The sequence below is a fragment of the Neofelis nebulosa genome, chromosome 3 (assembly GCF_028018385.1).
Source record: "Neofelis nebulosa isolate mNeoNeb1 chromosome 3, mNeoNeb1.pri, whole genome shotgun sequence".
In the NCBI taxonomy this organism is placed as follows: domain Eukaryota; kingdom Metazoa; phylum Chordata; class Mammalia; order Carnivora; family Felidae; genus Neofelis; species Neofelis nebulosa.
The window spans coordinates 31,433,073-31,446,347 of record NC_080784.1 but is presented as its reverse complement, the minus strand read 5'-3'; the positions used below and the strand labels follow the sequence as shown (position 1 = coordinate 31,446,347).

Below are 13,275 nucleotides of genomic sequence, written 5' to 3'. Positions count from 1 at the left end.
CATAAGGGGGACACTGGGTGAGTGTCCTCCCTTTGCTGACAGACTGCAGCTGGTGGATCCAGATGGCATATTTGACTATTAGCAGCCGACTCTGAAGAAATCCTGAGACTAGCTTGAAAGGTTCTTCTTAACCTCATTTAGTGGGACACCCGTATGAAAAATATTGTTACGTATGTCTGTAAAACATGTATTGACTCAGTCTGCAAGCAATGCTTGGATTTGCCTTCCACTTGTGGCTAACATATGAACCCAGTGTGGCTAAAGACTCTTCAGGCCCCTTTGGTCCTGGCTGTTCTCTACCTCAAAAGGTAAACAAAATCTCCAAACTTTCCCTTTCTCACACATCACCTCGTGTATTTTGAAAATTGTTATTGAAATGCTTGAAAGTGGGGCACCTGGGTGGCTCAGTCCGTTAAGCCTCCAACTCTTGATTTTGGTTCAGGTCGTGATCTCTTGGTTAATGGGATCGAGACTCATGTTTGGCTTTGCATTGACAGTGTGGAGCCTGCTTGAGATTCTCCTCTCTGCCCGTTTCTCAATCTCTCTCTCTCTCTCTCTCTCTCTCCCTCTCTTTCTCCTCTTTCTCTTTCTCTCTCTCAAAATAAATCAGTAAACATTAAAAAAAAAACACTTGAAAGTTAGAGCATTCAAAGGAATCCCCCACCCCCATGTTTGAGTGCTCTCTGAACTTGGGATTTAGACTCAGAGACTCTGACCATTTCTTACAACCATCATTGTTCCTTACTGAATTTTCCCAAAAGGTATAGATGGGAGTTAGTTCTAAAACATTCAGATCATCAGAAAGGATAAACAGATTTTCTGGGTGACTCCTTCAGCCTGTTACAAATTACTTTTTAGGAGAGGACATAAGGTTCTTCTCTCCCTTATAATAAATGCCAGCTATTGGATCATTGTTTCTAAACCATGATTAGAGCTGTCCTGAGAGCCTCATGCCAGGTTCCCTTGGCCTTCTACATTAGCATATAGTTGCATGGTTTCTTCGTTCCAGGAAAAAGCCCTGAGACAACTCGGCTGTCAAAAATATGTTTTTGCCTAAGTGGGAGGTCAATAGCATCTTCATATCCTCGGCCGAGAAGAAGAAATGAGATGCCAAGTGTGACACCCACTAATCATCTACCTTTCAGGGCTTGATTAGGTAATTTTCTTCTAGAATGAAGAAGCTGACAGAAATGCTTTCAAGATGGAAAGAGGGCTTGTAAACCTGCCTGACTTATTATTTTCTGCCTGAAAGCAATAAACATCTGTTTTCTTGATAAAGTAACCAGGTTCATATTTGAGGAGAACAAGGTTATAGTTGGCCTCTCAATTATTGATTCTTCTTGAGAACATTGCCCCGGGGGCTCTTTGCAGTGAAACACTGAACTTTACCCCAAGTCCTCCAGATTCCCTTACACAGTCTGTCAATAGCCCAAATTCCATGCCGTGAGACATTTTTTTTCATACTATAAAATGTTGGCAAATCTGTTGAGCACGGAAAGTAGATACTAGCTGTTCACTTTGATTGAGATATTGGAGCAGGCCAAAGCTTAGGGAAGAGACTCTCACATATAAATAAGTTTTACTCCTGAATAGCCAGAAGTCATTTCCTTAGACTTAGATAAGTAGAAAGGTCTAGAAAGAGATGGGATTGTCGTGTGTGTGTGTGTGGATGTGTATGTGTGTGTATTGTGTCTGAGCCTTACTATCACTTTTAGAACACGCAGACTTGATTCTTGACTAACAAAAGTTTATTCTATTATTTACCATGTTATATGTGTAACAAAACAAACTATTCTTTTATTCATTCATTTATTCAACAAAGCTTTTTGAGTATCTCTATGTGGCAGACATTCTTTCAGGTACTTAAGAAAAGGTTAAGAAACAAAAGACAACAACCCCTCTCCTCCTGGAAACTTAGATTCTAGGCAATAAATAACAGCACAGTAAATAAGGAGACTGCACATTGGCGGGGGTGGGGGGCAGGATGAACAGAATAATGGAAATCAGAAAAGCCAGAAAGAGGTAGTAAGTAGAAGACAGTTGGGATTTTTAAAAGAATGATCAGAATTGCAACATACTGAGAAGGTGGCATTTGAGCAAAGGCTTGATGGATGTGTGAGGGCTATCCATACGGCTCTTCAAGGAAGAACATTCTAGGGAGAAGAAAAAGCCAGTGCAGAGCTAGAAGGGCAAGAAGGCAAGAGCATGTGTGGGAAGTTCAAGCAGCATCAAGGAACTCAATATATCCGGAGAGAAGTGATCAAGCAAGGAAGTAGCAGGATTTAATGTCAGAGAAGTAAGACTGAGAGGCAGAAAGGAGCAGACTTTTTTGAATGTAGTAAGAACTTTGGCTTATACTCTGAATGAAATGAAGTCTTTTACAGGATATTAAGCAATGAACTGACTTGTATTTTAGAAGAATCACTCTAGGGGAACCTGGGTGGCTCAGTCAGTTGAGCATCTGACTTCAGCTCAGGTCACAATCTCACTGTTTGTGGGTTCAAGCCCCATGTCAGGCTCTGTGCTGACAGCTCAGATCCTGGCGTCTGCTTCAGATTCTGTGTCTCCCCCTCTCTCTGCCTCCCCCACTCATGCTCACTCTTTCTCTCTCTCTCAACAATATATAACATTAAAAATTTTTTAAAGAATCGCTCCATTTGCTTTGCTAAAAGAGACTGCGGATGTCGGGAAGCAAGTATGGAATCAAGGAGGTGTTCCAGGAGATTATTGCAACAGTCCGAGCAAGCGGCTCAGGAAAGTGTCAGAGTGGTAGTGAGTGTAGAGCTCTGAATACATTTCGAAGAATCAATAGGATTTCATGTTATGTTGGATGTGAGATGTGAAAGAAAGAGTCAAGGATGACATCAAGATTTTTGGCTTGAGCAACTGGGAGGATGGCGATGTATCAACTGAGATGGGGAAAATTGTGGATGAAATAAACTTGGGGGTATATTTATACATGTGGATTTCAGATGGAAGATCAAGTGGAGGCATAACTTTGGTATGATTGTTTTTAATGTTTATTTATTTTAGAGACAGACAGTGCATGTGAGCAAGCCGGAGAGGGGCAGAGAGGGTCCCAAACAGACTCTGTGATGCCCACAGAGAGCCCTATGCAGGGCTTGAACTCACAAACAGAGAGATCATGACCTGAGCCAAAGTCCAACGCTTAATCTACTGAGCCACCCAGGCCCCCCGATTTGGTATAATTTTTAGGTATCTATGGTAATTAAAATCATACTGCTGGAGGACATCACCAAAAGAATAAATGTAGACGGAGAACAAAAGACTGAGCCCTGGAGCATGCGAAAGAGGTCAGAGATAAGAAGAGGAACCAGTAAAGAAGAGAAAACAAGACAGCATGGTGTTCTAACCTGTAGCAAGAAGGTGAGAGTTACTAAATGTACAGGAATGTGTAATTAGTAAGATAGAGACTGAAATAGACCACTGGATTTAGCAATGTAAGTCTCATTGGTAACCTTGAATAGGCTGTGTAAGAATGAGAATATGGCTGGTGACAACAGATGTGGAGAGCCTGTGTAATTTCTTTGCAAATAAGTACAAAAATTGGGGGGAATGGAATCAAAATAAGTTTTTTGTTTCCTAAGATAAGAGAAATAATGATGTTTACATGCCATGCTGATGGAAAAATCCAGGACAGAGGGGGGGAAAAATGATGCAATGAAGAAGAGAGGATTCCTAAAGGAGTCCCTGGGGTAAATGAAAGTCGTTGAGATGTGGTGCACAGGATGGATTAGTTTGGATGGGAGCATAGGTCTTCCATCTGTGGTTATAGGTAGACAGACAGAGTAGGTGGGGGCAGATGTGGATTAGTGGGTAGATGTGGTCATGTGAGTCTTTTGAACGCCTCTGTTTTCTGAGTAAAGTAAGAAGCAAGGTTATCAGGTCAACATTATAAGGAGAAGGGAGAAATTTTTGAAGGTTTGAAGAAAGGAGAAGGTGACATATAGTTGTTTATACCTTTGATGCTTAAAGTGAGGTCCTCGGGCCAATAGTCTTGGCATCTTAACAGGATCCCAAAGAGTTTCACATGCACGTTAAAATTTGAGAAACTCTGGTCTTGACAGTCATAGTGGAACAAGCGTGAGCTTTTGGTCCAAATAAACTGAATTCTAACTCTGCCATTTAGAAATCAGGTGATTTTCAGAATGTTCCTTAACCTCTGTGTATAGGTTTCCTCGTCTGTAAATTGGGGAGAACTATTAATATTAGTCTAGCAGAAATAAAGGGGGTTGTGTTAGTAGTTGTAATAACAATCAGTAACATTCACTGAGTGCTTTATCTGTTGAAGTCTTGGCAGGAAACAGAATTCACTCACATGGTTTCAATAAGCGGTTCTCAACTCTGGCTTCATTACCTGCGGAGGTCTTAAACAACACGAGCGCCCAGGCCCCAACCCAGGCCTGTTACATCAATCTCTGGGGATAGGGGCCCAGGCATTTGTAGTTTTCAAAAGCTCCCTTGGTGATGATAATGTGCAGTAAGAGCCGAGAACCACTGCTTTAAGTGAGTAGATTTTAATGAAGGGACTACTTACAGAGATTTGGGCAGAGTTAAGGAAACAAAAATGGGATGTTCACACACCCAGGGAGCAGAAACAGAGGGAAGACATTAACCTTTCTGGGCTGCAGAGACAAGGGAAGCAAACGGGGTCACTGCAGCAGCGAAGGAAGGGCCGCCAGGTGGAGTTTCATAATGGAGGGACTGGGTTACTGCCAGAGAAGTGAGCAGAGGAGGGCAGGAAGGAAATTCTCCATTCTCTCTCTCTCTTCCCACCTTCTGCTTTCTGGACACTTCCTCCCATTGGCTGGCCCCAAAATGAAGCTGGCAGGCAAGGGAACCTGCGTGATGTCGTCCTTTCTTTCCTGGAAAGGGACCAGGAGGAAGAAGGTGGGAGAATGAGTAGTGGGAGGCAGGGGGTTGCGGGGGGTCAAATGGAGAATAATCACCCCAAGCACTTACTATGGACCAGCTCTCTTCCAAGTGCTTCACATGTATTAACATTTTAGTAAATGGCTTCATTCTTTTTTCATTAGAATTCAGTACTTTTTTATTGAACAAGGGATATGTTCCAGGTCAATTAATTATGGGAGACAGTTAAATATTTTAAAGTTTTCATGCACACTATCACCAGAAGAGTGCTTTGAATTATTCTTCAGTAGTAAGGCTGAAGCCCAGAGCTCAGCAGGCACATTCTCTAGGCCCCTAGTAGATTCTTGGTAATCACTTGGTTATAGAAATAAAATCTGGGTAATGAAACAACTTGCTTTTGTCCTAATGACCCAGCTTTCTAATTTGTCTTAGGAAAACATGATAGAGAAAGACACAGAGGGCCCCCAAGCTGCAGATCCTGCCAGAATTCTAAGGCATTTTACGTGAACTACATGAAGAAGTCGACAAGACCAACAATATTTATAAGTGTTCTCTGTTGTAAGATATATTTTGATATACTTAACAACAGTTCTGAGAAAACAGGCAGGACGTTTGAGGAAACAGGCAGGAGAGGACAACTGGCTGGAAAGAGGCAGATGAAGAGTTCCATCTGGCAAAGATAGACCACAAAAGATAATCTGGGTCACATTTTGGAGCTATTGATTAAAAGTTAACCAACAAATATTAACAGATTTCCCACTCAGAAGAGGCAGATTTACTTATTTTGGCCCAGAGGCTAAAGTCAAGGCTATAGGTGGCTCTCCGTTGACTCCTCTGGAACATTGTGGATGGGAAAATAAGCAGTACTCGTGGAGGTAATGTGTCAGGCAAGGCTCATCTCGGGCAGCAACCACTTTCCTCTGCAGTGACCCCATTTCGCTTGTGGATCAAAAAGACGTAGCCAGGAAAAGTGAGGACTGGGACTGGGCACCCGGGGTGGGGCCGAGCTGAGCCATTGATCGGAAGGAACTCAAGTACAATCCACACAGGGCAGTTCTGCAGCGTTTGCTCTCCAGCCTTTTGCTTCCTCTGACTGCATTCATCATTGCCTTACCAGGGGTTAGATCAATCTATTGCCTTTAAAACTTGTGGTAAAGCGTCTCTTTTGAAGAATGTGCTCTGAGGGAGAGATCATACTTCTTTAAAACAACCTTCTGTCGGTCTGTTTGTCCAATGCAGGTTTCCCAGATGCCTCATTAGACTTTCATTCCAAGAGCTGGCTTTCAGACCACATCGAGCAAATCCTCTTAAAGGTGTTAGTTGGCATATCATCTTGTTAGAGGTTTCTAGAGAAGAGAAAAGTCTACTAAATTCAGAGACATTCTTTCCTAATATTGGAATTCAAGCACCGTGACAAGTCTATGAGAGAGAGAAATTGTTCTCGAAGCCTGCCATACCCAAAATGGTTTAGACCGCTTTCACATTCCGATACTCGACTAAAGAGTTAATGAAGACTATGTCTTAGCACCGGTGGTATTTATTTAACGTGCACTATAATCCCAGCTGACACTTCCTAATGAGTTTATTGCTGCTGTGGAGTTAAAGCTCCCCCACTCAATAAGCATAAACTTGAGTGTCAAAAATGAAACATAGTCAGCCCCGGTGCTTAAATGGCCTGTATCGATCCTCCGGCAGTCTAACTGCTGTAGTCTGGTGCCAGTTCTCTAATTTGTGCCCTGAAGTGTGCAGCCACACTTGATTTAGAGGTCAGAATGAGGCAGCACTCAGTTTGAGAAATCAGCTGAAACATTCTTAAAAAAATTGGTCTGGATAGCTTCACCTTGCATTGTAAAGATCATTGCTCTCGTGTAAACAAGGGGCTAAATAATATTATTCCCATAGACTTTTTTGAGGGTGTTTTATCAAAGGAAATGTCCTCAGAGTCAAAGCTTGCTGTGTTTTGTGCTTTATCTGTACAGAAAATTCCATTTAGAGAAATTTAATGCCAAAGCTGTAAGATCTGCATTCCTAGAGAATGACTATTTAGGGCATTGTCTTTGAATATGAAGTAAACACACACTGAGAATGTTTGTATGAGGTTCTTTCAATGGCCAAGATATGCTCACTATTCCTAGGAGTCAAAAGGACTCAGACAACTTAAAGATGTGTGGCATCTGCAAAACACCACTATGTTCATAGCTATATTCCTGTCTCAGAGAAATCATCTGCCATTTCCAATGACATCAAAGACAGTGGTTGAAGAGCTAACAGCAGGAAGGTCAGCCAAATTTCTACTTAACACTGGCAAAACACGAGAGAAGCTCATGATCTCCTTCAAAGTTCAAATGAAAAATTCAAACGCTTAGAATTATAATCTCGACTTTAGAAGAGACTTATAGATCAACTACTTGTTATGACAAAAGAAATACGTGCCCCACAAAAAAACTGAAGTTAACTTGTCCAAGGTAAAGAGCTTGCCAAGAGGTAAGGAAAGGACTCGAATTCAAGTCCTGGTCCCCAAACTTTGTCTAGTAGGTCGACTTTTTACTAGAATGGTGTACATTTTACTTTAATCACATAACTTCCAGGGGAAGGGTCTTCCCTTTCTTTTTGTTGAAGTTTGATATTGTTACAGAGATAACCTCGATGTTCTGAAAAAGTCATTAGCAAAGTGTTCTTCAGATTTCCTGTTCTTAGAAAGCATGCTTTCCTAAGTTTTTCAGTCTACAGGTTTCCTTCAGTTTTCTTGACACATGAGATATTTTGATGACTGTTCTTTACCCTAAAATATCCGATCATATACAGTGTCATATAAATGCAGGGTGTCAGTTTTAATCCACCCTCTCGGCAGTCAGCAAACTTGTAACCAGAAAACCAGAAGCTACAACCGCTCTGGTGATCAATAGTACAGGTTTTTTGAAATAGAACAACTGAGTATTAGAAATGGATTTCTTTGGTTAAAGTAATGACTAATCACCTAGCATAATAGGTGCCAGAAATAAGTTCTCCATGATGAAATGAATGGTTTTCAAGCTTCATGGTTAGGCTAAAATAATTTAGGGACACTCCACATTTGCATAAAAAGGGTACAGGAATATTGCAGATTCTTTAAATTTACCCTTGAAAAGGGCACCTGAGCCTGTATTCTCAAGTTGTCCTGCATCCAGACAAGAGTCAGTTATAAGCTTGACGAATCTCGCTTCAGAATTCTTTCATCAGCCACAAGTAAATCGGTCATTCAGGGTATGGTCAGGGCATCTAAAAGGAGAGAGGATATCTAGGAGGACCGAAGGTCCTGGTTTGCTTGGGACTGAGGAGTTTCCTGGACTGATGAGTTCCATGCTTCCTGGACCAAGGACAATCCTGAGCAAGCTGGGACCATTGGCACTTTGCTCTGAGGTTCTGTGAATTGCTAGGTTGCCTGTTTGCTAGTAAATGATGATCTGTGTGTGAGAATTTGGTCTGACACTTGTTTTAATTTTGCAAATTACCTGATAAGTTTGTTGAGGGAAACCCTATATTTATAACCCTATATATTCCTCACTGTTGGTGCAACCAGTATCTATTTTTTAAAAACCTAGTGGTTTTGTGGCCGAATTGACGTAGGGGCATATGCAACAGATTGAGAGGGGTGGAGAACACATTTTACGTCATACTGGTCTGGATATTTGTGTACCTATAAAGTCATATAAATGAAACCCTACACACTCAAACACAAACAAACAAAATGCAAAAACATACATATACGTACCCTGTAAGAAAGAGTGGTACGTCAACGCCAAGCAAAAATTATCTTATGATCTTGTGGCTAGCAGCCATCAAAACCTTAACTCTTTATATTATATTGTATTTATAAAAAGTTTTATATTATAAAAAGTTTATATTATAAATTTATATTATAAAAAGTCTGTACATGGAGGGAAACTTCAAGGGTCACACCAAGCAAGATCTTGAGAATTGTTCGAAATGACTGAAAACCCCTTCACCCAGGTGTACATTTACAAGACTACACTTACCATGATGAGCACTTACTAATGTATAGAATAATCTATAGATTCTATAGAATCACTATCATGTACACCTGAAACTAATACATCATTGCATGTCAAGTATACTGGCTTTAAAATTAAATGTGAAAAATAAAAAAATGACTGAAACAAAGATAGTAAAATACAGTTTGGTTTCTTAGAACATGAAGAATCTCCCTTTTTATATTTAACATAAGGAAAAAAATGCAATTTGCCTTGCCTTTTCCCTTACGTAGTGATTATGTGCGTGGTGCTGAAACTTCCAAAAGAATTACAGAGAAAGGCAAAAGCAATGCTAAGAGAGTACATTTTCAAAGAAGAATGCTTCTTCTGAGGTGTCACGGCTGAGCCTTGGAGAACTTGTCATTTTGTAGCGTGGACAGTGTAGGTCCTAACGCACAAGCATCACTTGCCACTAACCTAACTGAATGTCTGCACTGCATTTTAACCCAACGTGGCCTGACGTGGTCACTCTCAGATGGAGTGAAGCTATTCCCAGTGGTCTGCAGGGTCCTTTTGTTTGCCTGGATCTTCCATTATTTTATGAGCACCGTATTGAGCATGGATGCAACCGCCCACTGAAGTGGCAGGCCTTTTGTCTCAACACAGTGCTTTCAAAATTATTACAGAGAAGAGATTATGCTAAAGGTTTCACAGACACCGAAAGGCAGCACATCGGCAGCTATACTCTACTCGCAAATTAAAATCCGAGCTGTGAATTTCAACAAATTAGATGAATTTGGCTAATTGTCTCTGCAGTTCATTACTGATGAGTCACAAACTTAACATATCTCAGGCATTTTCAGACTCTGGGGTATCTTTTTAACAGGTACCTGCTGGGGCCAGACTCTATTTCCAGACCATTTTGCTAAGCAGGTCATGAAAAGTCCTGGAAGGCCATCCTTCTCATCATGGGCTTTTTGTCCAGCTACACTATGAAAAGCAAAATTAACACTCAGGCCACTAATCTGATCTTTTCTTCCCCCCCCCCCCACCCCCTTTTAGGGTTATATGATACATCCCATACCACCATTCCTGGCCTAACCACAAAGTCATCATCTGGGTTACTCACATGATCATCTCATTTCTTCAATTCATTTAGGCCTTTAAGACTGAAGGATGAGAGGATTTTGTGAGAGTTTCAGATTCAGCCTCATAGGGCTTATCATCTCAGAAAAAGCAAGTGGGATAAGAGTAAAATCAATCATTATCGGTCAGTGATTGAGTTGGAAAGTTTATTTCAAGGGAGAGAATAGCTGGGCTATTGGAGGTTTCTCACTCAAGGAACAGGAGTTTTTCTATGCTTTTAGTATGGGTTTCTAGTGGCAAATCAGGGAAACAGCCTTGGGTTCTGTGGGACAATCTGGTGGAGATCTGAAGTGACAAGCACGGGAATGGGTGAGAGGAAAATGGCCCCACCTCATACTGTCTCCTTCCTTCCTGATTTCCAGCAACAAGATGGAGCTAAAACCACCCATTGCTACTTGTTCACAACATATTATCTACTCTTCCATATATACTCCTCAAGAGATTTCTTCACCCCTTATCGGCTTCCTGGGGGGTGCATTTTAGCCAGATTTCACTGGATTTCAATGGATAGGGGGTGGGACGTTTCATTCTATAAGACCTATTTGGAGCTTCTCATCTTACATATGGCCCTGTTCAACTTTGGATTTAGCAAGAAAAACATGAGCCACCCAGCACACATTTCAGAAAGATCACCTTGTTAGGTTCACAACTTACTAACACATACCAGGCAGAAAAAAGAATTCCCCACCAACCAGATAACTACTCTTCATTAACTGGGTCAATCAACTCTAGAGAGCTTAGGTAAATTAAGAACTATATACACATATATTATAAAGTGGAAGTTCTGAAGTCTAATTTAATAACACTAAAATATCTTTTTTTTTTTTTTAAGTAATCGCTACACCCAATGTGCAGCTCAAATGCACAGCCTCGAGATCAAGAGTTGCATGCTCTCTGACGGAGCCAGCCAGGTGCCCCTCAAGTATCTTTTTGAATGAGCAGAACTGAATAGTTCAGAGGTTACTCTAACTTTGAGCATGCATTCTCCTGTGACCTTGGCAAGGAGTGCTTTCCTTGGGCGATTTCCAAAATATTAACAGGGCACAAATTATAGTGGACTCAACCACGCATCAGCAAGACTTCCAGCTTTGAACACCAGGGTACTGCACACAGCCCGTGAGGCTTCAGATCAGCCCTGCTGCCTCGGTGGTGGCCTCACTTGGCCAGGTGTACAGAAAACTTTGACTCAGTGTTAGTTCTACGATCTGACTCATTGTAACATGTTTATTGTCCCAAACAGGAACTAGAGACACAGTGTCCCATCTCCATCCCAGAGGTCAGGTGGGGCCAGCTCCCACCTGACGCATCCCATGGGCTGAGCTTTTAGCTGTAAACTGCTGTGGATGGTCTGGCTTCTCTCAGAGATTGTGGGATAGAAGGGGCCACCACATTTTTTTCAGAGGTTTCAAAGGTTACTCAGTCTATTTTATAGACTCCCCCAAAGATGGATATGATGACACACAAATTGTTCCTTTACAGTTTGAGCAATCATGAAATATGTCCCATAATTCCTCACCATTTCTGAGCTCTGGGCCAGTTCCAAATAGTAAAAGCCATCTTTTTCAGTGACTGCCTTTCTCTGCTAGTTGTGAGGGACAAAGGACAGGGCACCACACTGACTGCGCGAAAACGTAAGCCACGTCTACCATGCTATTGATACTTTTTCTCTTCAAAAGCAGCAATGTCCCTGGGGCGCCTGGGTGGCTCAGTTGGTTAAGCGGCCGACTTCAGCTCAGGTCACGATCTCGCAGTCTGTGAGTTCGAGCCCCGCGTCAGGCTCTGGGCTGATGGCTCAGAGCCTGGAGCCTGCTTCTGATTCTGTGTCTCCCTCTCTCTCTGCCCGTCCCCCGTTCATGCTCTGTCTCTCTCTGTCTCAAAAATAAATAAAAACGTTAAAAAAAAATTAAAAAAAAAAAAAAGCAGCGATGTCCCATGAAAGGTAAGTAGCCAATTTATTTCCTGTTCTGTCCTTCATTCTTAAAAATCCCACTGATGGGCATTAATTCATACTCCGCTATGGTATGAATGTTACTTTAAAAAAAAAAAAGATATTTGAAATAAAAATAGGGCTGTCTTCCAGACTCGCATCCCATTTAAATAAAATTCAATGTGCATTGGTAGATTGGTTAGATAGATTGGTTTGGGATTTATTATTCATTATTAAAAAGGGTTTCTTTTCAAGAGAGTCTCTAAATAAGAATTTTATGTATCCACCTCCACTATTGTAACTTTTTAAAGGTTCCTGTTAAAAAAAATTCAATGTCTATCCAGCATTTAAGAAAAAATGTCTATTATTTATGTTGTGATCCAACTGGAATGACATTTCTGTGAACTGAATGTCTCAACCAAGCAGCGGTACAAACAGAATAAAGCAGGCGTAAACTCTTTCTTCATTTCTGAACTCTATGCTCTTAGGTTGAATGTGACTTTCCCAGTATCAGGGAAGAAGACTGATAAACATTAAAGAATTAATGGATTGGCAAGCAATGCAACAGAGGCCAATGGAACAGTGATCAAATGGAGGAAAAAGAAAAAAAAAAATCTCTTTTTCAGTGTCTGATAAGTGCTCAGGAATCCTGAATATAAGCCTGGGCACACTGATGCCAGAACAATATAGATTAACTCAAGGGAGCTGAAAGAACAGGAACGTATATGATTAGAAAGTAAGGAGAGTGATTTATGGGCAAAGACCCACAGAACTAAATACTGTCCACATAGGTTACTTGAGCAGGAAGCCAAGCTTGGAAGTGACAGCTCAGTAATTGAAGAACACAGGAGGGAGAAGAATCTTTTAAGGGGGTAGAAAAAAAGGTTAAGTAGGGGCAGTGGAATGGAATAAAAGGCCCTTGTTTATATATTTAAAAGACCCTCCGAGACAACCTTCTGAATTCCAAATCAGCTGAGTCATCACAGGGGTCCCTCAAACTTGAAAAGATCAAAATGCCGAGCCATAAACCCCCGAAATGATTGTGTTTGCAGCTCAGAGAGGAAAAAGCAGAGAATAAAAATTCTGGTTAAATGTTGGAAATCTTTCCACTTCCAGATGGTGAGAAATATTAGATCATGAAGGAGGTCCCTGAGGGAATTGACAGAAATCACTGCGCAGCTCTTAAAAATCAGACTGCCCAAAGCAACAGAAAATGCAGCGGGGGAGAGGGCCTGTGTTAACAGAGATGAGAACAGACTCAGTTATATGCACTGTCTCTCCCCTCTCCAAACTGCTAGTCCTCCCTGTCACTGTTGGTGGCACCGACACCTCTCCAGG

At 41.4% G+C, this 13,275-nt stretch overlaps 1 long non-coding RNA gene across 2 annotated transcripts in view; it reads left to right on the top strand.

Moving 5' to 3' along the window:
- The window catches only part of LOC131506543 (uncharacterized), a 235,300-nt gene extending 228,317 nt beyond the window's left edge, over nucleotides 1-6,983 (top strand). For both annotated transcript variants that reach the window (XR_009259014.1, XR_009259012.1), the window contains one exon: nucleotides 5,326-6,983. This is a non-coding gene — a long non-coding RNA (uncharacterized LOC131506543). The remainder of the gene's footprint in view (nucleotides 1-5,325) is intronic.
- Nucleotides 6,984-13,275: the final 6,292 nt, after the last annotated feature.